The following is a 21,550-nucleotide window of genomic DNA, read 5'->3' as shown; positions in this document are numbered from 1 at the left end:
GAAGAAAAAAATACTCAAATCACACAATGCCCACGTACGCATTCCGAATTCAAATTCAAATGTATCTAATGTCAAACTAGAGAGGGGCGCGTTAGTTAAAAACACATTAGTCAATCTCGGGTCCAATTAACATTTACCGAAGTAGATAAGTATTGAGAATTAATTGACAAAAAATTAGACGTCGCTTCGTATAAATCAAGTCGCCCCCACATGTAGAACTGATAGAAAAAAGTTATTTTTTTACACGAACTGATGTTCATTCTTATATATTTTATTAGTTTTTCTGTTTGTTTGTCATAAACTTGGAATTTGCTCAAAAAACTATGCAGTTTAATTGCGTGGTTGGCGCGATAGCTGGGCAAAGGGCTGCCGCGTAATTTGTATCGGGTTCGATTCCCGATGGCTTCCCGCACGGAGTAACTCTTTGTTTGATCCACAAATTGTTGTTTCGGGTATGGGGGCCATGTGCATGTGAACTTGTATGTTTATAGGTAAATGCACCCACGACAAAGGAGAATTAAAAAAAAAGAAGCAGTAATGTTCAGTTACGAACCTCAATTTCTTTAAGTCGGGTAACATACCTAAAACCTTGCCCTAAGTCTGACAAATACGATACCGAAAACCGCATCAAAATCGATTTAACCAAACACGAGATAATCGCGCACTAACATACATACATATTATTATACAGGTCAAACTGAGATCCTCCTTTTATTGAAGTCGGTTAAAGATACTCGTATTTTTATACGTGAACAAAGTCCCCAATAAACCCTAGTTATAAAGCTTACACCGTCTTTTTGAACGACAAAACTTTTTAATTTATGTATGTCGAAGAAGTTTCGCCATGTTTAATCGTTATTGTGTTTTTATGAATTAATTATGTTGTTAGGGTCCCCATTGTGCCCTGTTGTGGCCAATCATTAGCTACTGTATACAAATTATTGTGTTTATCATACTTTTATAGGGACTTGTAAATAGTTTACCGACTAGACAGTTGGCGCGGTGTTTGGGTGGCTACCATACAACGTGTAGCGGGTTCTTTCCCTCATGGAGCAACTCTTTGTGTGATCTACAAATTCTCATTTCGGGTGTGACGTGTATGTGAACTTGTATGTTCGTAAACGCACCCACGATGCAGGAGAATAATGAATAAGGCGAAAACATAATAATTAATTTAGTATAGTTCAAGAAAGCGCGCATCTTCCTCGCACAGCTATACAGCCAGCTTAGTATCTGTGGAAACGATCACACAGTTTCACATCTTAACTATTACATCTACATTACATCTTCGTAGCATAGCTTTTTTTTTCTTTGAGGGGGGAAAATCATCCAATGACTTCTCCCGCCTTTGGCGAGGCGGTAGGGAGTGTCAGACTCTTACTGCCACACTCAGAGTCATTTAATGATTGCTTAAACTATTCCTTAGTAACGATTTTGTATCGAAAACTATTGCTAAGGATTGGGTTAAGTAACCATTAAATGACTCTGATTAAAAACCACCCCGTTCCTACTCCTGTTTTTCGAGCCAGAGCCCCGGTAAACCCGCTAGGTAGTCCGCAACTCCGGTCGTAGCATAGCTACATAGCACATCTTATGTAGAAAAAGTACAATACAATAAAAAAGTAACATACAATAACATAAATAAATAAAGAAAGAGAAACAAAACAACATCTCGACGGTGTGCGGAGACAAATTATATTGTGAACTAGCTTTTGCCCGCGACTTCGTTCGCGTGGAATAGTGACTTCCGGCAAATTTTTGGTTTTAACCACATAGTTCCCGATCTCGCGGGATCTCTTCAAAAATGAGATGTGGAAGATATTCCAGGGAACTCTTCAAAAATCAACATAATGAGCTCTGCGTTTGAATTTAATAGATGTATACTCACTTAGGGCATTGAAAAAATAGTTTAAAAACGGACTTAAACTAACTTAAAACTAAAGAAAGCTACGAATTACGAAATTATAACAATTAAAAAAGAAACTATATTACAACCTATCCTCTATGCTATAATAACCAAGCTTAAACTAAATAATTTAAAAGAAACGACTTAAATCTAATCTAATTAATTTATAAATTAGACTTACAATTTTATTAAAAAAACTAACTACAGTAACTACTAATAATCGATATCAAACTAAACCTACGTTAAATAGTTTAACCAAAAAACCAGGAAAACCCAACAAATAAACTTATTAATTGACAAATACAACGAAACCAATTTAGAATATACGAAACAGCAGGACCACTACAGACAAATAATCATACGACTGATAATACACTTTTTCTACGATAGTACCGAAGCGCTCGGCCGATACCCAACCAAATGAATGTAACGAAACCATAGCGCGATCTATTTCGATCCGAAATCGAAAGACAACTTGGATTATTTATTTATACCCCGTTCGGGCATTTTCTTTGTACTAAAAGTTTAATTATATTGATATTATTTTTTTCATACCTTTTTACTATTTATTTACTTTTTTTCGATGAATTAAAACAATAACATGAACCGAAGTCGTGTAACGATCGACATAGAATTATCTATACTCCGTTAGAGCATTTTCTTTGTACTAAATGTTTTATTATATTGATATTATTTTTTTCATACCTTTTTACTATTTATTTACTTTTTTTCGATGAATTAAAACAATAACATGAACCGAAGTCGTGTAACGATCGACATAGAATTATTTATAAATAATTTATTTCTTATTTTTATTTTTTGATTTTTGAAATAAAAATATATATATGTCCTTTCTAAGGTTCTAAACTATATCTGTACCAAATTTCAACCAAATCCGTCAAATAGTTGCGGAGATTAATGGTATAAGCATAGAATGTTCGACGTGATTCTTTAATTTGACATAACTTTTTTATTTATGAACCGATTGACATGAAACAAACACTAAATGTAAATTTAAGCATCCCACAATATATTCGTGAAAACCGCATCCAACTCGGATCAGCCGTTTCTGAGATTAGCGCGCACAGACGAACAGACAAACAGACAAACAGACAAACAGACAAACAGACCAACAGACAAACAGAAAAAAAAGTTAATTACATTTTTGGGTTCGACATCGACATAACAATAACCCCTGCTATTTTTTTTATTTTTATTTTCAATGTACAGACAGCACTTTTCTACGATTTTATTATATGTATAGATAGTATTGCAAGCGGTGACGTCGACGTGTAGAGACGAGATTTCGGGGCGATGTAGTTATTACAGGGGAGGGACTTAGATCGTTTATTGTAGGTTTATATTAGTTTATTTTTATAAATTAGATTAGATGTGTTTTTTTATGGTATAAGCCGGTAAACGAGCCGGCGCATCACCAGATGGTAAGCAATCGCCGCGCCGCAGCCCATGGACACCCGAAATAGCAGAGGCGTTACAAGTGCGTTGCCGATCTTTTGAAGGTTAGGAATTTTGTTGTTGGGGAATCAGAAATTGGACAAGGGTTAATTCCGACCTCCGGTAATCTCACTTACACATTGAAACACAAAGCGAGCGTTGTTTCACGTCAGTTTTCTGTGAGCCCGTGGTATCACTCAGGTCGAGCCAGCCCATTCGTGGCGAAGCATAGCTCTCCCCTTAAGCATTACAATTCTAAACAACAGAAGAATCATAAGAAAAATAACATTACTATAAACAGCTTACACCAAATAAAACCACTCCAATTAACCGCCAAAAAGGCATAACCTAAAAAAATCCGTAAGAATAACATTTAGTTAAGGAGGCGAACAAACGTAAAGCAGTTAAAACTAACATAAAACGTTAGTATTAACATAAAGCAATGATTGGGGTAACGGAGCGCCGCCGTTATAATGTAACCTTACATTTTGTTACAAAAAACCACTCTTTAACTTTGTAGGGGTTCACTTAAAAAAGCATTTACCCAACGACGTTTTCGTGACTTATCGCCGACCGGGAGAAAGGGATAGATATATACACCGTCTCCCAAGTGAAAAAGAGACGGCAGTATGCGTCAGAAATATTTAAATTAAGTCCTCCCCTTAATGTTGGACATTATTTTTTTATCGGCGTGTCCAAATAAAGATATGTAGTCAACTAGATTTCTTTTTTTCCCCTCTTTTTCCCCGTTTTTTTAAGGAAAACGGTGAAATGCGAGATGCCCCGTTTTCCTGATGGCCTCCTAAATTATAGTTGCTTCGTAGTAACTCGTGTATATATACGTTTATACGTAAATTGTTTTTTTCCGTAAATTGGAACACTCGCGAAGAGTTTTTTGGGGAAAAAACAAAAAAAAAACGAGATTGCTGATGAAATGTTTGTGATAACTTTGGTCAGTAAGAATTTAGGAAGGCTCAGCTGTGATATGGTAGATATCTCATTTACGTGTTTGTTTATGTATGGAACAAAAAATAACTCAAATGAATGATGAGTCAAATTACACGAACAGCAAAAAAATTAGACTTCTGAGCTATCCACTACCTAGTATCTGGGTTAATTAAATTCCTAAGCCGAAAAACTGTGCAAGACAAAAGACCCTATTTGCACAATAAATTAATTAATCTGCAAACAGTCAGTTAATACATCTGTGCCTTTTTTAAGGGGGGTAAATCATTCAATGACTTCTCTTGCCTTGGGCCTGGCGAGATGGGGTATCAGACTGTTACTGACTAAAAACCACCCAGTTCCTACTCTTGCTTTTTGAGCCGGAGCCTCGGTAACCTAAAAGATATTGTAAAAAACTTAAAAAAAAAATAAAGAGTAACTATGGAGTTTCTTGCTCGTTCTTCTCCATTCGAAGCTACAATTTGGAACGAGCACCTAGCTTCACTGACAGACAGACTAACGGACAATTCAATTTGACGTTTCATAAGTGCCTAATTTAGGATTAATTGAAATAAATGCTTTGACTTTAACCTGCTAGGCAGTCCGCAGCTCCGAGAATACATCTGTGCATAACTTTAACTAGGCACTTAGAAAAAGAAGAATTATTACGTCAAACTTCTATCTAAAACGTTTGTTAGTTTGTCCATAGTGAACCCTAAAAAATATAAAAGGATACAGCGCTATCTACAGGAGCGAGCTGTAAAACTTTATAGAGTTACATTCTGGTTTGAATAAATTTATCTTGACTTTACGTTGCAGACATTAAATAATTAATGTATTATTTGAAATGAAGTCTGTAGACTGCTTTAAAGCGCCGCTGTATAGAAGGATTAGTTAAGAAAAGATTAGATTGGAAATAAATACAAATAAAATTCTATATTCTCTCAATTTTTTTTATGATATGAGCCGGTAAACGAGCATCACCTGATCGTAACCAATCGCCGCACCTATGGACACCCGAAACACCAGAGGCATAACAAGAGCGTTGCCGGACTATTGGTGATAGGAATTTAAGGGTTGTTGGGGAATAGGGTGTTGGGAAGATTTGGAAGGTGAAATTGGGCCTCCAGTAACCTCATCCACACAAAGAAATACAACGCAAACTTTATTTCACGTCGGTTTTCTGTGAGGCCGTGGTATCAATCCGTATAGGTACACCAAATAAGTCTTATTTTCTAACTAGCGACCCGCCAGCTTCGTATGGGTGCAATAGTGATATATCATACATGTATTATACAAATTCGACTGCACGGTTGGCGCGTTGGCTGGGAAACTGGCTGCCGTGCAACGTGTAGCGGGTTCGATTCCCGCACGGAACAACTCTTTGTGTGATCCACAAATTGTTGTTTCGGGTCTGGTATGTGTATGTGAACTTGTATGTTTGTAAACGCACCCACGACACAGGAGAAAATCCTAGTGTGGGGCAACGTTTTTTTTAACAAAAAAAATATATATATATATCAACCATCCTCTTGAAACACTCTATCCATTAAAAAGAACCGCATAAAAATCCGTTACGTAGTTTTGAAGATTTAAGCATACACAGAGACATAGGGACAGAGAAAGCGACTTTGTTTTATACTACGTATGTAGTGATACTCATCATTCATACACAAAAAACGAATAAAAAAAATAACCAAACGAAAACAGAGCATTCGAGAGATAACTCACAGTTTGATCGTAAACCCTTTCAAACAAAAACCGGGTTCTAATCCGTGCAGGTAAAATATGTTATCATGTACTTAAACAAATATTCCGCGGTTAAACCCCATGTTATGTCGTCTTATAATCCCGTGGATACCTTAAGGGGCGGTTATAGGGACTTTGTTTTTGTAGAATGTAACTTGCTTTAGGAAGATTTTTTATGATGGAAAAGGAGTTATGTCGAGTTGTTTTTTTAAAAAGTGTAACCGTCTTCAGTTTTCTTACTGCCTCTATTTTAAGTCTGATAATATCCCTTAAACTTTTTTCTAAGTCTAAAAAATACTATGCATAAAATCGCTTCAAAATCGGTGCAGCCAAACGCAAGATAAAGGTGAAAAAGATGAGAAAGAAAAGAAGAAGCTTGGCTGTCCCCAAAAGGCTTTTGAAAATATTTGTATAGAGCTAAATCATGTTCTGATCAATTAATCTCAAGATAGTTAAGCAGTTGGGACAGAATTACAAAAAAAAAAAAAAATATGCCTGATATTTTTGTTATTTTTGTACCAATTTTTAGCTTTCCGAAACAATATAGATCTCATATGGATTAGATTGGATAAAACCCGGCCTCGACGGAAAAAAATGAAATGCTGTGTGTTTTTAAGAATTAAATGATCTGTGCCCTAATTCTTCATATGAATTCCCAAAAATATACTTTATTCACGCAAACAATCTCAAAAAAAAACCAATGCATTTTTACACTTTATAAGCAAACACATAAACCTGTATATTTTACGGCAAACGTACTGGCGAGCAGTAATCAAATACTCGTCGGTCATCAACGTTTGTTGCATTCGGCGGCCATTTTATTTCGCACATCAACAGAAAAAGAATGAGCCGTTTACACTTCATATTTTTTCGCGCCACAGAAATATTTATATAGCGGCCATGCCGGGCGAAACTAGGTAATCATGAGTATTTCATGTTGATTACCTACTGTTGCTCGACGTGGAGTAAATTGTGAATGTAAATGAGATGTTAGTGAGAATTTACTAATGAGTAGTAGCGAAATGTGATGTAGAATCTTAACCCGCCAACAACATTATGTTAGGAGATATACAAGCAGCTTCGCCGAGACTTTCAAAGAGCCATCAGACCACCACAGATGGGACTCGGAGCTGTGGACTACCTAGCGGGTTACCAGGGATCCGGTACGAAAAGCAGGAGTAGGAACAGGGTTGTTTATAGTCAGTAAGAGCCTGATCTGATGCTTTTTACCCATCAAAAAAGAAAAGCTCTACCGACACTTGGCAAAATTTTAACATATATTTTTTGGTAGAAATGTGAGTTTCAGTTGAGGCTAGTTTAGGGTTCTTCATCAGATACTTCAGAGGGCCTAGTCAGAGTATGTTTTACGTTTAACCAAATCATTCAGCTAAACGTGAGATAACCGTGCATAAACTCTTCCCCTTGTTTTAAGTGAAATTCTGAACCAGAAATGACCCACTGAGCTTTGTGACCACAAGGCCTAAAACAGCGAAACTCTCTATTATGTAATTCAAAGATACATCTTCAAACTAATCAAAATAATTGAATCTTAAGTTCCAGGTCCCCACGAACCCGATTCGAAATGGACATCAAAATAAACTAAAGTTCCACATAAACACATAATGGAAATAACTAAAGTGACCCACAAGTTTCATACTAGAAGGGTCTTGATAGAAGCGATCCGAAATGACTAATTGATGCTATCTAGTTTAAAACATCTGCCAAAATCAATGGGTCACTATTTCAATAGAGCAATCAACTTTGAACTAATTAAGCAAATCAATATCAAGTGAAATCTGTCGTAAATTAATGGAGAAAAGCTCTACTACATTCGAGTCACAGAGGGACTCTTCATCATGAGCAGCGTGCGCAGACGCGGCGATGTCGCGCAGCCTACTGGTTAATTTAGTATGTCCCACGATAGCTATCATAAAAATAATGTGAACTCCATTTTAGGGAACTGTGAGCACCTAAAGTTCCCTAAGAAAAGCAGGATCCTCCGACCAGGCGAGGTGTCCGTGCCTGTCGGGCTTTCTGCCCAACTGTTGTTCGTTGGGATTTTCTATCCATGTTTATTCGCATGTAAACTTGATATTATGTGCGATGTAGGATTTATGAGACGTCATTTGTTGATTTGTTCGTCAATCGTCTATGTGCGACTGGCATCTGTCATAGTGACATGTGTCGCCACACCATGACTGCCTTACAGTTGTTTTTTTTTTATTCAATCAAAATTATCTTAGTTTACTAATAGACTTATCTATTGGATACCATACCCGGTTATTTACCCGGGCCCCGGCGCGCAAAGCAGGAATAGGAACGGTGTGGTTTGTCAGTAAGAGACTGGCACGAGGCGAGAGGGATATATTACCTCACCCAAGGTGAAAGAAGGCATTGGATGGACTTCTCATAAAAAAAAATCTATTTGATAACTTGTAAGAAATTGAAAAACTGTTCCAATTTCCGTTCACTTTCTCTCAAATGTTGTTACACATTTTTTTAGGTACAGTCAGCAACCAAAGGAAATGCTTGGCAGCCTAATAAAGGACACCGCTAGATGGAGGTTGTTATCAGCTAGTCCATCTGGAAGTCATTGGGGGCGGTCTATGATCAGCGGTGGACCTCTAGTGGCTGATATAACAACTTGTGTAAACTAATTTTTATTTTATCGGCTTACTCACGTAACTGTTTGACGAGGAACTCGACTTGTTTTAAGACATGCTAGAGGCTTTTAAGACATTCATGAGCAGCATTCCGCGACACCCTACGCGGCGATTGTCGCGCTGCTACAAATTGCTGCTGCTAATTTTCTAGTTTCAGGATTTATCGCGCAAAAAACTTTGAGTATAGCTCTCTTTATTGTTTGCTGGGAAACTCTTAGTCTCTTTAGAAGACCAGCTAGGCTATTCTGTAATTGTCAATTCGGAACATTCAAAGTGAGCTCCATCGCATTCTTGCCCGTCATTGGTCGGGATTATTCTCACAACCAATGGCATGGCGGACTGCGATCCAGCTCACTTCAAATAGTGTTTCCAATGGACAATTACAGCAAAGCCAAGCAGAAGTCAAGAACAACATCTCTGTGCCATAACAGAATATTTTTATGGTATAAGCCGGTAAACGAGACGGATCACCTATTGGTAAGCAATCGCCGCCGCCCATGGACACTTGAAACACCAGAGGCGTTACAAGTGCGTTGCCAGCCTCTTAGGGGTTAGGATTTCAAGGATTATTGGGGAATAGGTGATTGGAAAAGGGGTAATTGCGCCTCCGTTTGTTACAAAATTCTTTAAAAAAAATATTGAAACAAACAAAACTAAACCAATTTTCGTTGACTGTATGTACTCATTTAACCAATCATAAAGCGACCGATATGTTAAACTGCGCAGTAGTTACAACAATAGTTTAATTTCCGCGCGTAAATCATTTCGATGGCTCCTATAGTTAACCCAGAGATAGATCTGCGGTTAAACTGTATTGTTAAACTATTTTAAGTTTTATTTTGATAAGAATAGAGTTTATTTTGGGTTGTATTTTAGATCTTTGGAAGTTTTGTATTCATATTTTGTTGATTACCATTTTTGTTGTGTTATGTTTTGTTATGACCATTCGGTGTTCTTTGAAAGAGTTTTGTAAAGGTAAACAGTCCATAATATATAGGTATGGAATATAACGTTCACTTTTACCTAGTAGGTAGGTAATCCGTGTCATATGTTTTATAGTTTTACTTATGTTTTATTTTTTCATATTGTGCAGTATTTTTTTTCATCCTAACTTGACACGGGATATTTACCATCTTTAGCGGTGTCAGCAAAAAACGAACGAGAAAGAGGGTAGACCGATTTGTCTGCTCTTAAACATCCACCCGCATATACTCCAGTTCATCCGTGATCATGGCGCTTGCAACAGTGCCGAAATATCGGAAACTCATAGAAATAAATAAACATGGTAAATATCCCGTCTCAAATTCTAATAATACCAATAAAATGCTAAAAGCGCCATCTATAATGGCGAGTTCAGTCCATCTCGCTAGGACGTGCGGCACTCCATCTTTGCAGCAGTTAAATATCTTTGGCCCTTTCTTTAAGCAATAAACGTCTTAGCGAAGACAAGTACCTACTATTATGTAAACCGTAATTGACTTTTGTGGTAGCTAATAGTCTGTAATTTAGACTAAAGAGGGGATACAATGACTTATGTACAGGGTACACTTAGCCAGTATATCATGGCCCTCTTTGTATAACCTTTCGATACATTCGGAGGTCAGTTTATACTGGTTATGTATATCTTTATGTGTAGTTGTTATTCGGGTATATAGTTTATACTTACATATAATTATATGGAACTAATTACTTCTTGACTAATTCGGTGGTCGAAAGGTTAAGTACGAAAATGGAGTTTTGACTAAGGTTAATGGTTTTATTCGGGTTTCGAAATGTTGCTTAACTTTGGTACACTAACACTTTTATTCGTAAATTCAGAGTCGTAATTTATATTAACCAGATTGGCGACATGTTTAGAAAATGCATGAAAAGACGTATGTAAGATTCGTAGCAGTTGGCGTTCCATAGTCTCTATCTAACCCTATATGTATAAATTATGTTACGTGTAGCTGTACACAAGACATGTAGCTGAATAGAAAAGTCCTGGTCTAATATAAATACCTAGAATAGATTCTGTTGTGTTGCACCTCTGCTGTGTGAGCATTTAATTGCGGGCAGGAGGGTGGTGCTGAACATCTACAAGCGGAATAAAAACTAAAAATGTATTGTATTGTTAGTGTTGCCTAATACTCGTATATTTATATACTAGCTCCTGCCCGCGACTTCGTCCGCGGAAAATTAAAAAAATTAGGCTTGTACAACCCCTAACATTTAGGGGGATGAAAAACAGAGGTTGGTCGATTCCCATAGATACCGGATAAGCACAAAAAATCATCAAAATCGGTCAAGCCGTTTCGGAGGAGTATGGCAACGAAAACTGTGACACGAGTATTTTATATATAAGATTATATTTATGTATTTAACTCCCTTGCTATTATGTATTACACAAGAATTAACGGCTAGGTTCTTAATGAAATTCCGAGTTAGCCATAATCGCGCCATTACGGATCGTTACAAGCTATTGTGCTATCGAACAATGTGAAGTTGTCTAATTTATGAGATGCTATTGTTGGGGCGAAAAATTTCACTTTAGTTAGTATCTATTTCGTAATTTGTTAATTGTTTTTTGTTGTGTTTAAAATATCTGTTTTGGTATTGTGTCTTAGGATTAATATGCGACCACCCCTACTATTACCGCGGGTATCGTAGGGACAACATATTTGACAGATACCGAACAGCAGCGATTCCTGATAAACCTGAACCTCTAACCAGTCGAATATAAACATTATGCAAACCCTCTTATAAAGAAGAAAGATTGACATCTTTCAATTTTAATCCAGAAATCAAAGGCAATTTTTAATATTATAACGGACAATTCGTCCGTTAGTCTGTCCGTCCGTAAAGCTAGGTGCTAAATGGCCCATAGTCTAGCAATGGACTGCCACAAGGTGATGAAGAATAAAGCAGACTTAAACAAGCTCAGAACTGCGGATGATTTAGTGAGATACCGTGGCTCCGGTTTGAGATAAGCGGAGTAGTCAGTAAGAGTCTGATACTCCGAAGCTGCGGATTACCTAGCGGGTTTACTGGGGCTCCAGCTCAATAAGCAGGAGTAGGAACGGGGTGGTTTTTAGTCAGTAAGAGTCTGACACTTTCTCTCGCCTCGCCCACGGATTCATCATTGGATGATTATCCCCCCTTAAAAGAGTCTGATACTCCCTCTCCCACTTAAGACGAGAGAAGGAAATGAGGATAATTTGAAAAGACTCAAGCAAAACCACGTTAAAGTAGTAGTATGTTAATAAAAAACATAATACTCCAATATAATACAGTAAGTACGTATTTACGTGGAAGGGACAGAATCTAGTTATATTTATGGAAGGTCATATCGGTTAAGTAATAAAGAAGGGGTATGTATAGGAAATCAATAAGTTTCCCCCGCACATAGATAATGTGCTGTTTATTTATATTTATGATAAAAATCCTTGTATTTATGAAGCGGAGTTATGCTTTGTGTGTTGAGAATGTATGTATCGATTTATGGACAGTTTAAATGATTACGCGGCGACTGTCGCGTTGTTACTGCCGCGTCGTGGGTCACGGAATGCTGCTCAGGAATATGAGCCTCTAGCATGGCTTGAAACTAGTCGACTTCCTTGTCAAACAGTTATGTGAATATGCTGAAAAAGATATATTTTAAGTACATAGTGTTAAAATATAAAGTGATAAATCGAAAGAGGTATGTAAGATTCGTAGCAATTGGCAGTCTCTGCCAAACCCCATGGGAGACAAGCAGAGAAGTTATGTGGTAAAATATTGCGCAAACGCTACAGTTAACAGTGGGTTGCTTTTCGGGAGCTGCTTCTCTCAATCCCTATTTTAGTTAGTAGGTCTTCATAACATATTTGATGAAAAGCAGCTAGATAATAAGCATCCCAGTACCGAATCCCTCTCGAAACGAATAGACACAAACCTCCTTAAACAAAAAACGAAACCCTACGAAGCCTACGAATAACCAAAAACGTTAATTCGAAAAATAATACAGGAAACGTAACCCGGCGATGTCGCGGGCAGGTGAGACAATGCGGCGTACAAACAGACAGGACAAATATACGCACTGTTTATATAGAGATTGTGACACAGGCTGTGTATCTATAGTTACTTTGAGATATTTAGGACTCAGGAATTTTTGGGAGGTTTTTGGGTTAGAGAAAGTGCTTTGTTAGTGGTAAGTAAGTGTTATTTTTTAATGGTGTAAGTTGGTAAACGAGTAGACGGATCACCTGGTAGTAAGCAATCGCCGCCGCCCATGGACACTTGAAACACCAGAGGCGTTACAAGTGCGTTGCTGGTTTTTTGGGGGTTAGGAATTTAAGGGTTGTTAGAGAACGGGGATTGGGAAGGGTGTAATTAGGTATACGGTATCCTCGCTCATACAACGAAACACAACGCAAGCGTTGTTTCGCGTCAGTTTTCTGTGAGGTCGTGGTATCAATCCGTTCAAATCGGCCCATTCGAATACCAATATAAACTGACCGTCTAACGTACGGCATGATCATACAAAGCGAGACCATGGTAAACTGGTTATGTATAGCTTAACACATCAAGTCATTCAACCAGTGTAAACCGACCCGTCAAACGTATGGAAAGATTATACAAAGCGAGACCATCATAAACTGGTTATGTATAGCTCGATTTGTAACTGCTCAAGGGCAGACCCAAATCTAATAGGGAAAGTCCTAATGTGTGTCATGATTGATGTTTCCAAGGTACACTCAACGGGTATTGAATGCTCTCTGTAATAAATGAACATCAATACTACTGGAGTATGATGATAAGGAGGTGTGTTGTGTCTGTTATAATGTGGTAAGTGGGAGATGCTTTGAAAAGTTCATTTGTTTTTACGTTCGACCCACTTGGTTATTAGATTAGTAGTAGGAACATCACGCCTTGTATCCCCGAAGGGGTAGGCAGAGGTGCACATTACGGCACGTAATGTCACTGTACAATGTACACCCATTTTTCACCATTTGTATTACAAGTTCCATGTGAGCCTCTTGTCCGTCAGTCTCATTTGCCACCACTCGTCCAACGAGGCATTCATATTGGATTAGTTTCCACACAATATTTATAATTATTTTGACGAGGAACTCAAATAGTTTCAGGCCATGCTAGAGGCTTATATTCATAAGCAGCATTCCGCGACACACGACGCGGCGACTGTCTCGCTGTGTTCCTTGTCAAACAGTTGCGTGATTCAGCCGATAACATAATAATTAATTTAGTATGTCTCATGATAGTTATAATAATATTAAAATTAATTTTAATTGTAAATAATGTATTGATTTATTTCGAAATATTAAGAATTTTTCTAGGGACCTCATAATAACTTTCAATTATAGAGAGGTCCGAATTCTCACAAGATTAAATTAAAGAGAGTCTACTGTTATAGTACTAACCTAGTTTCACGAAACCCCTTTCATTTAATTTTTTAAAAGGTAAAATCTTCTCCATTATATCCATAACTCATGATCATGAGTAACACACTAGACATAAGCTCACAGATTATAATAACACATTACCAAACACACAAACACTCTGTGTTATCTATGTGGTGCATTTTATGTTTTATCTGTGGCATTCGGAGCGGGCATGAAATAATTATGTTTGACACTTTGACAGTTGTGATACGATGACATTTGTTGAGTTGGTAGCTAATGATGTGATTGGTTGCTGTAGTAGCGAGTGTCGGCGGAGATAGCCGAAGTGTTACGAAGATTCGTGGTATGTGGCCGATTGTGGAGTTGGATCTTGATGGATATCGAGCTCTCTAATAAATCTGAACGTGGAGATTATGGCAAACCTTCTTATAGAAAAAAAATACAAAATACAGTTTGTATGAGTTAAAGAGCTAATTATTATAACCGATACGAAAATGCCAGTCCTGGCTCACGATCATACAAGACTTGTTAAAACTTAAATAAGTATAAAAATACAAAAAAAATCACAATCAACTACATTTTATCATACTTTTTTTTAAGATGGAACCGCCTTAATCTAGACACACGGCAGTGTGTCCGCCAAGTTCGAGCAAAAAAACCGACACACCGGCCGTGGGTTATATTACACGAACCATTTCGGGCCAAGTTCGACCCACCTATAACTCAAAATCTATTTTATCTACGCATATGAAATTTCTAGTATCTGTCGAGCTACTTACTTATGTAAAATACAAAATTTCATTAATGTACCTATTGTAGGTCTTGAGATATTGACGTCAGAAAATCGCTATTTTTACTATACACTCACTGACTGACTCACTCACTCATCAAAAACCTAGACCACTTCAAATGGTCGTATTGACTTGAAATTTGGCATGGAGGTAGGTCTTTAGGTCAAGGTAAAGGAAAAAATCTGAAAATGGCCAAGTGTGAGTCGGTTTTAAAAATAATGAAGGTGTAAATTCATAGCCCTAAGGAACTAAAACAAAAAAAATTATCTATATCTTCCAATGGTCGTACCGACCTAAAATTCGTTACGAAGGTTTGTATTTAGTCAAAGTAAAGTAAAATAAGAAAAAAGAAAATAAACCTTACAAAAATAAATGAAATCCCACCCAAAACATAAATGTGAAAGGCTGCCAAGTTCGATAATATTGGAATGCTTCGCCTATAAAAGAAGTGAGATCTAAATAAGTACCAAGTTCCATACACAGACCTCAGTTAAAAATGATATAACTTGGCAAGTTTTAATAGAAAATTATATACTTGACTCATTGCGTTTAGTAGGTTTATAACAATGTGTGTGAAAACTTGCCAACTTGTTATATCATTTTTAACTGAGGTCTGTGTATGGAACTTGGTACTTATTTAGATCTCACTTCTTTTATAGGCGAAGCATTCCAATATTATCGAACTTGGCAGCCTTTCACATTTATGTTTTGGGTGGGTTTTTCTTTACAGCCTCCATTTTTTAAGTCGGACATTCTAAAATCTTGTTCTCCTAAGTCTGAAAAATACTATGCTGAAAACTGCATCAAAATCCGTTCAGCCAAACACGAGGTAATCACGCACAAACACACATATACATACAGGTCAAACCAAAACCCTTCTTTATTTGAAGTCGTTTAAAAATAAAATTCAAGACATCGTATTTAAAACAAAGTAGTTCATTAACATTACGGTACATTATAAAAAGTTGTTAATACTTATACTAAGTCATAATTATCATAAAGAAAGTCCTACTTTAATAATCTCATACCTTTCATCCGTGTACGTACAAGGAAATGTTTTACGATAATAAAACAAACAGATCCATTAACATTAAAAGCATAATTATTTTAGAACGTACTGCATACAGACACAATTATAATATTTATGTACCCTTAGTACGAGTTTGGTTTACGTTGAATAAAAACGAAATGAGAGCGCGTTCGGCGCTCTGATTGGCCGGCCCAAATGAAACAACCAATCAGAACACCGGATACGCTCTCGTTTCGATGTCTTTGAACGTAAAGCAAATTCGTACTAAGCCCTCTGAACATCATCACAAATAAAGGTTGGAAATTACTCATAAAAGCTTTAGAAAGTCCTGTCTTTAACGTATCAGAGTTAAAGAGTAGGAGGTTCAAAGCCCAGAAAAGTTTTTTATAATTATGTTATCGACTTACTCACGAGGAAATCGACTAGTTTGAAGCCATGCTAGAGGTTCATACTCATGAGTAGCATTCCGCAATACACGACGCGGCGATTGTCGCATTGCTACTGGCGACTCGAATTTCGCGCCCTGGAGCCAACGGCTGCATTAGTTTTAGGTTCAACTCCCGAATCGACGCAAAAACGGTGGTACATACCGCGCTCACTATGTCACACTCCGGACCCACAACATTTTAGGCTGACACAGATTTTAGACTTGGCATCCAGGCAGGTGGTAATAAGAAAAGAGTTACTAGGTTATTCACCTCTCTATTGAAAATTCTGACTAAGAGATTCGAATATAAACTATGCACAGTTTTCACCTATAATTTTGCTCCCTATTACAACATGAGACTCATAACATGACATAACTAGTGAAAATTAAATGTTATATTACCTATCCTCTAGGGCCAAACCATTAGATATATACCTAATTATCATAACATTTTCAAAAGTTAAAGTTCAAAGGAGATCTGAATCATCTCAGTTGAATACTTTTAAGATTTAACGTGGAATCTGAACATGGTTTTAGTTTTTCCTCCAGTAGTTTTCAGAGCGATAAAATTTGGGGCCATTGAAAGAGCGTTTTGATTACTTTTTCTTTAAAAAATAACGTTGCCCTACACTAGGATTTTCTCTTGGGTCGTTGGTGCGTTACAAACATACAAGTTTACATACACATGACATCCAGATCCGAAACAACAATTTGTGGGAGTTGCTCCGTGCGGGAATCAAACCGCGACAACCATGCAGTCAACCGTGTGTCCTAGTTACATACGTACTTCTGTTAGTTGAAACAACGCTTGCATTGTGTTTCATTGTATGAGTGCAGTTACCGGTACCCAAATTCTCAACCCTTCCTAATCTTCCCAATCCCCGATTCCCCAACAACCCTTGAATTCCTAACCCCCAGAAAGGCCGGCAACGCACTTGTAACGCTTCTGGTGTTTCGATGTCCATGGGGGCCGGCGATTGCTTACCATCAGGTGATCCATTTGCTCGTTTACCATAAAAAAGTATGTGATTTGATTTGATTCGAATCTGTTCAACAGATTGTTACTTTGTTAGATTTATCTTCGTCCCAAATAGCATTAAAAACAATTCTGATTCTTCATCAAATTCGATGTTATGTTGTTCACCTAATACCCCAGCAAATATTTCCTTCTACCCCGCTGTTTCAGTAGCCCCACACAAACCACGTAATGACCGCACCTCGCAAGCTTTGTGGAACGGAGTACCGTCTTGTATGCGCCAGTTTCCACATAACTACCCGGGTGATGACTCCACTGTACAAGTGGTATGAATTAGGGCTGCGAGCCGTCTAAAAATAGACGCAAGTTATAAGCTGGTAGTTGCATTGTAGTTTGTAGTTTTATATGAGATTAGACTAAAGGATTTTGCTCTTTAGGGAACAGAGAGTAAAGTTTCCTAAGAAAATGAGGATCCAGATCGTGTCTGGCGGGCTTTCTGCCCAACTGTTGTTCGTTGGGATTTTCTATCCGTGTTGATTCGCATGTAAACTTCACATGATGCAGGATATTTATGACGTCATCCGTTGATTTGCTCGTCGATAGTATATGTGCGACTTCTGTCATCTGTCACTTGTCAGAGTGTCGCCACAGCTCAGATGTGGTGGTGACGACAGGGGACTTTCTTATGGAATAGGAGGCAAATGAGGCAGACGGATGATGATAAGTGATCAGCACCGCTAATGACTCATGGACACCCACAACATCAGAGGAGGTACAGGTGCGTTGCTGGCGTTTTCTTGAAGCTTTGAAGATCGTATCTTTGTACCATCTTACTGTAATTGACTGTCCACGAAGCGGCAACGTTAAATTGGCTTATCGTAACTTAATGTGGATATAATACATTTTTAAGCATAAAAAATATTATACTTATCTTATTAACATAACCTTCAAGGTACTACATTTCAACTAGCACACGAAAAAAATGGCTGACACAACCTACTTACAAATTAAAAACAATATTTTACAAAAGGAACACTTAAAAATGAACTTTAAACTTGCTTCTCATGAAAAATTCTCTTAAAAAAACTAATCTGAAACTGTTTTAAATATACAAAGGTTAATTCGGAATAGGTACTGAGTACTGATGTATATAAGTGACAAGCCGGGTACTGGCATACATATTTGATGGACAGACCAGGTTTCATTAGCCGAACGTTGAAACTTTAATTCGAAGTGACGTCAGCGCCTACGATCGTGGTGGGGATGTTGGGTATAAGTGGTGATTATGTGAAGGTGTGTGTGTTAATGTAATATTGTGGAATGGGTAGTGTATATGATGTTGTTGCGTTATGTATTTGGTTAAGAAGATTTGATTAAGAGGTTTTGTGTTGGTGCTCCAAACTAAAATTGTCTCCTGTGTCGTGCAAATATATGTATAAGTTCACATACAGATGACATGACACCAGAACAAGCGAAAGAGTTGCTTCGTGTGGGAATCGAACCAGCTACACGTTGTGCAGTAGACAGCGCGGCCGATGGCGGGTTAGAAGTCGCAGTTTGCAGAATTCAATTTTATCCTGCTACTACTGTCCGGTCTATATCAAATGTTAAATCTTATGACACTCGATAGAGACAAAATATATTCTAATCTGCCGTCTAAATTTATGTTATGGAATAAAGAGTAAACGAGCTGACGGGTCACCTGATGTTAAGCAATTGGCGCTACCCATGGACATCCGCAACACCAGAGGAGGCCTTTTAAGGTAAGCGTCCACAGGCCCGCATCGTACGCATTCTGTAAGACGTCATCAGTACGCATCGCATGTAGGCATTGTTGATGATGCGGATCAGTGGGCGCAGTTGTATGAGTTTCTATACAAGACAAACTAAAATCCGTTGCGTGCGATGTGTACGATGTGGGCCTGTGGACGCGTACCTTAAGAAGGAATAAGCTCTTTTCCTGAAGGTTTGAAGGTCGTATCGGATCGGAAATACATCTATCTCTTTCTAACATAATCGGTCGTCAGATCTTATGCTAAAGTATTTACACGGCGCAGAAATCCGGCTTTCTTTTGTTTTACGAGAGCATTCCAAAGCTTAGCTACATAATAGAAGGTATAGGTAGGTAAGTAGGTACTTACATTTATAACCACACTGTGATCGCCCGGTTACCTGTAAAAAATAAAGAATATTAGTATTTGGGAATTTTTAGGTAATTGAGGAAGAAGGGGATATTTGGACCTGTTTGTAATTGAGATGGGTTTTGTGTTAATAACATTAGGCTTTCTCCCATTTCTTTTTTTTTGTGGGGAAAATTATCCAATGACTTCTCTCGGCTTGAGCGAGGCGAGAGGGAGTGTCAGACTCTTACTGACTAAAAACCACCCGTTCCTACTCCCACTTTTCGAGCCGGAGCCCCGGTAGTCCGCACTTCCAGTTTTCTCCCGCGTTAAAGGGTGCTTTTCAATCATACAATTTTACCACATTCAAATCGGGAATAACAATTTCCAGCTCTCATAAACAAATTGCTACAGACGGGAAAGGAACCTGTGACACGTTGCACAAATCGTACAAAACTTTAACAAACACTTTATATCGTAACCAACTCAATTTCAATACAACACTGAATAAGCAAATATCTCTCATTCGCTTCAAAAACCCAATTTATGTAACGTTAAAACAAAAAATATATTAAAAAGAAATATCGTTTCATTTCCAGTTGATCACCGTAAACTTTGTAATTAAGATATAAAACATTCATCGATATAAAATAATCGATTCAAAATAACTGGAGCACCGAGCGATGAGAATCGATGCTTTTTACTTGATTACAACAATTACGTTGAGTACTCGATTTATTTTTTCTGTAAAATAACGAGTCTGGGCTTCTGTTGATTTTAAATTTTCGTTTTCAATAAGATTGTGGGGAATTGCTGGAGTAAGGAAAATATGAGTTGTTTGAAAATTCTTTTTTATATTTTTTATAAATGAAGGTTTATTTAATTGTTCAATGTTTTCCGATCCTCAGATTCATTTTGTAATAAAATGTGGCCTTACGTTTTATCTATATCTATACTATTACGCCTTAAAATTCGGAACTACTACACTGATTTGATTTTTTTTTTGTGTGCGATCGTCCATTTATCGTAGATATATAGTAAATATACCGCTATAGTATCTCTCGTCTCGGTTTCGATTCCCGGGTCGGGCAAAGTATACCAGGAGTTTTTTCGGATTTTCTAAAATTTTTCAGTGGTTGCACGGAGTCTGGAATTGTGTCCAATATATGGCAATAAGCTCACCATCTACTACATGAGACTTATAACACAAATGGTGAAAAGTGGGTGTACATTGTATAGCGGCATTTCATGTCGTAATGTGCACCTCTGCCTACCCCTTCGGGGATAAAAAAGGCGTGACATTATATTATAATTCAATAGAATCCTCCATGTCATATAATTCTATGTAATAAACATTTTATATTAGGGGTTGGTATTGGAATTCCATTAGCGTTGGAACCGCAGCGGTCATCGGGACCGCAGCCGCGCCGCACCGGTACAATGTAGCGGTTGCCTCGGATATGTAACGCGAAGGGTTGAGGTTTCACCCTGGGTCGGGCAAAGACTAATGTGCTGAATGTGTTTAGTTTAATTAGTATAATGAGTTTGTTTAAGGTATTTTGTGTTAGGAAATTGTGTGCTTTGATTCAACATTAATATCCTATAAGTGGCCACTGCTGACCAAAGCCTCTTCTTACATGGAGAAGGTTTAAGCATTAATCACCACGTTTGCTCAATGCGGGTTGGCGATTTCAAACTTATAATTAGAAATTATAAGCCCAGGTTTCCTCACGATGTTTTCCTTCACCGATTGTCAGTGGTGTCTAAATAATCTTAGAAAGTGCTTATGGGCAGACGTGCTCCATCGTAGGCCTTATCATTACTTACCATCAGGCAAGATAGCGGCCAAACGTCGGCCCATTTAATATAAAAAATATATATAACTCAGAAAAACTCATATCCCACCCAAAACATAAATGTGAAAGGATGCCAAGTTCGATAATATTGGAATGCTTCGCCTATAAAAGAAGTGAGATCTAAATAAGTACCAAGTTCCATACACAGACCTCAGTTAAAAATGATATAACAAGTTGGCAAGTTTTCACACACTTTGTTATAAACCTACTAAACGCAATGAGTCAAGTATATAATTTTCTATTAAAACTTG

The 21,550-nt window shown here is 37.6% G+C and overlaps 1 protein-coding gene across 7 annotated transcripts in view; it reads right to left on the bottom strand.

The window, feature by feature from the left end:
• LOC118279393 (protein madd-4) overlaps positions 1-21,550 on the bottom strand; it is a 409,330-nt gene that overhangs the window by 196,406 nt on the left and 191,374 nt on the right. For all 7 annotated transcript variants that reach the window (XM_050698354.1, XM_050698357.1, XM_050698353.1 and 4 more), the window contains exon 3: positions 19,465-19,495. The gene's annotated coding sequence lies outside the window, so the exon portion shown is untranslated. The remainder of the gene's footprint in view (positions 1-19,464; positions 19,496-21,550) is intronic.

This window comes from Spodoptera frugiperda, chromosome 14 (genome assembly GCF_023101765.2).
Source record: "Spodoptera frugiperda isolate SF20-4 chromosome 14, AGI-APGP_CSIRO_Sfru_2.0, whole genome shotgun sequence".
In the NCBI taxonomy this organism is placed as follows: Eukaryota; Metazoa; Arthropoda; class Insecta; order Lepidoptera; family Noctuidae; genus Spodoptera; species Spodoptera frugiperda.
This window is presented reverse-complemented; position numbering and strand designations above follow the sequence as displayed.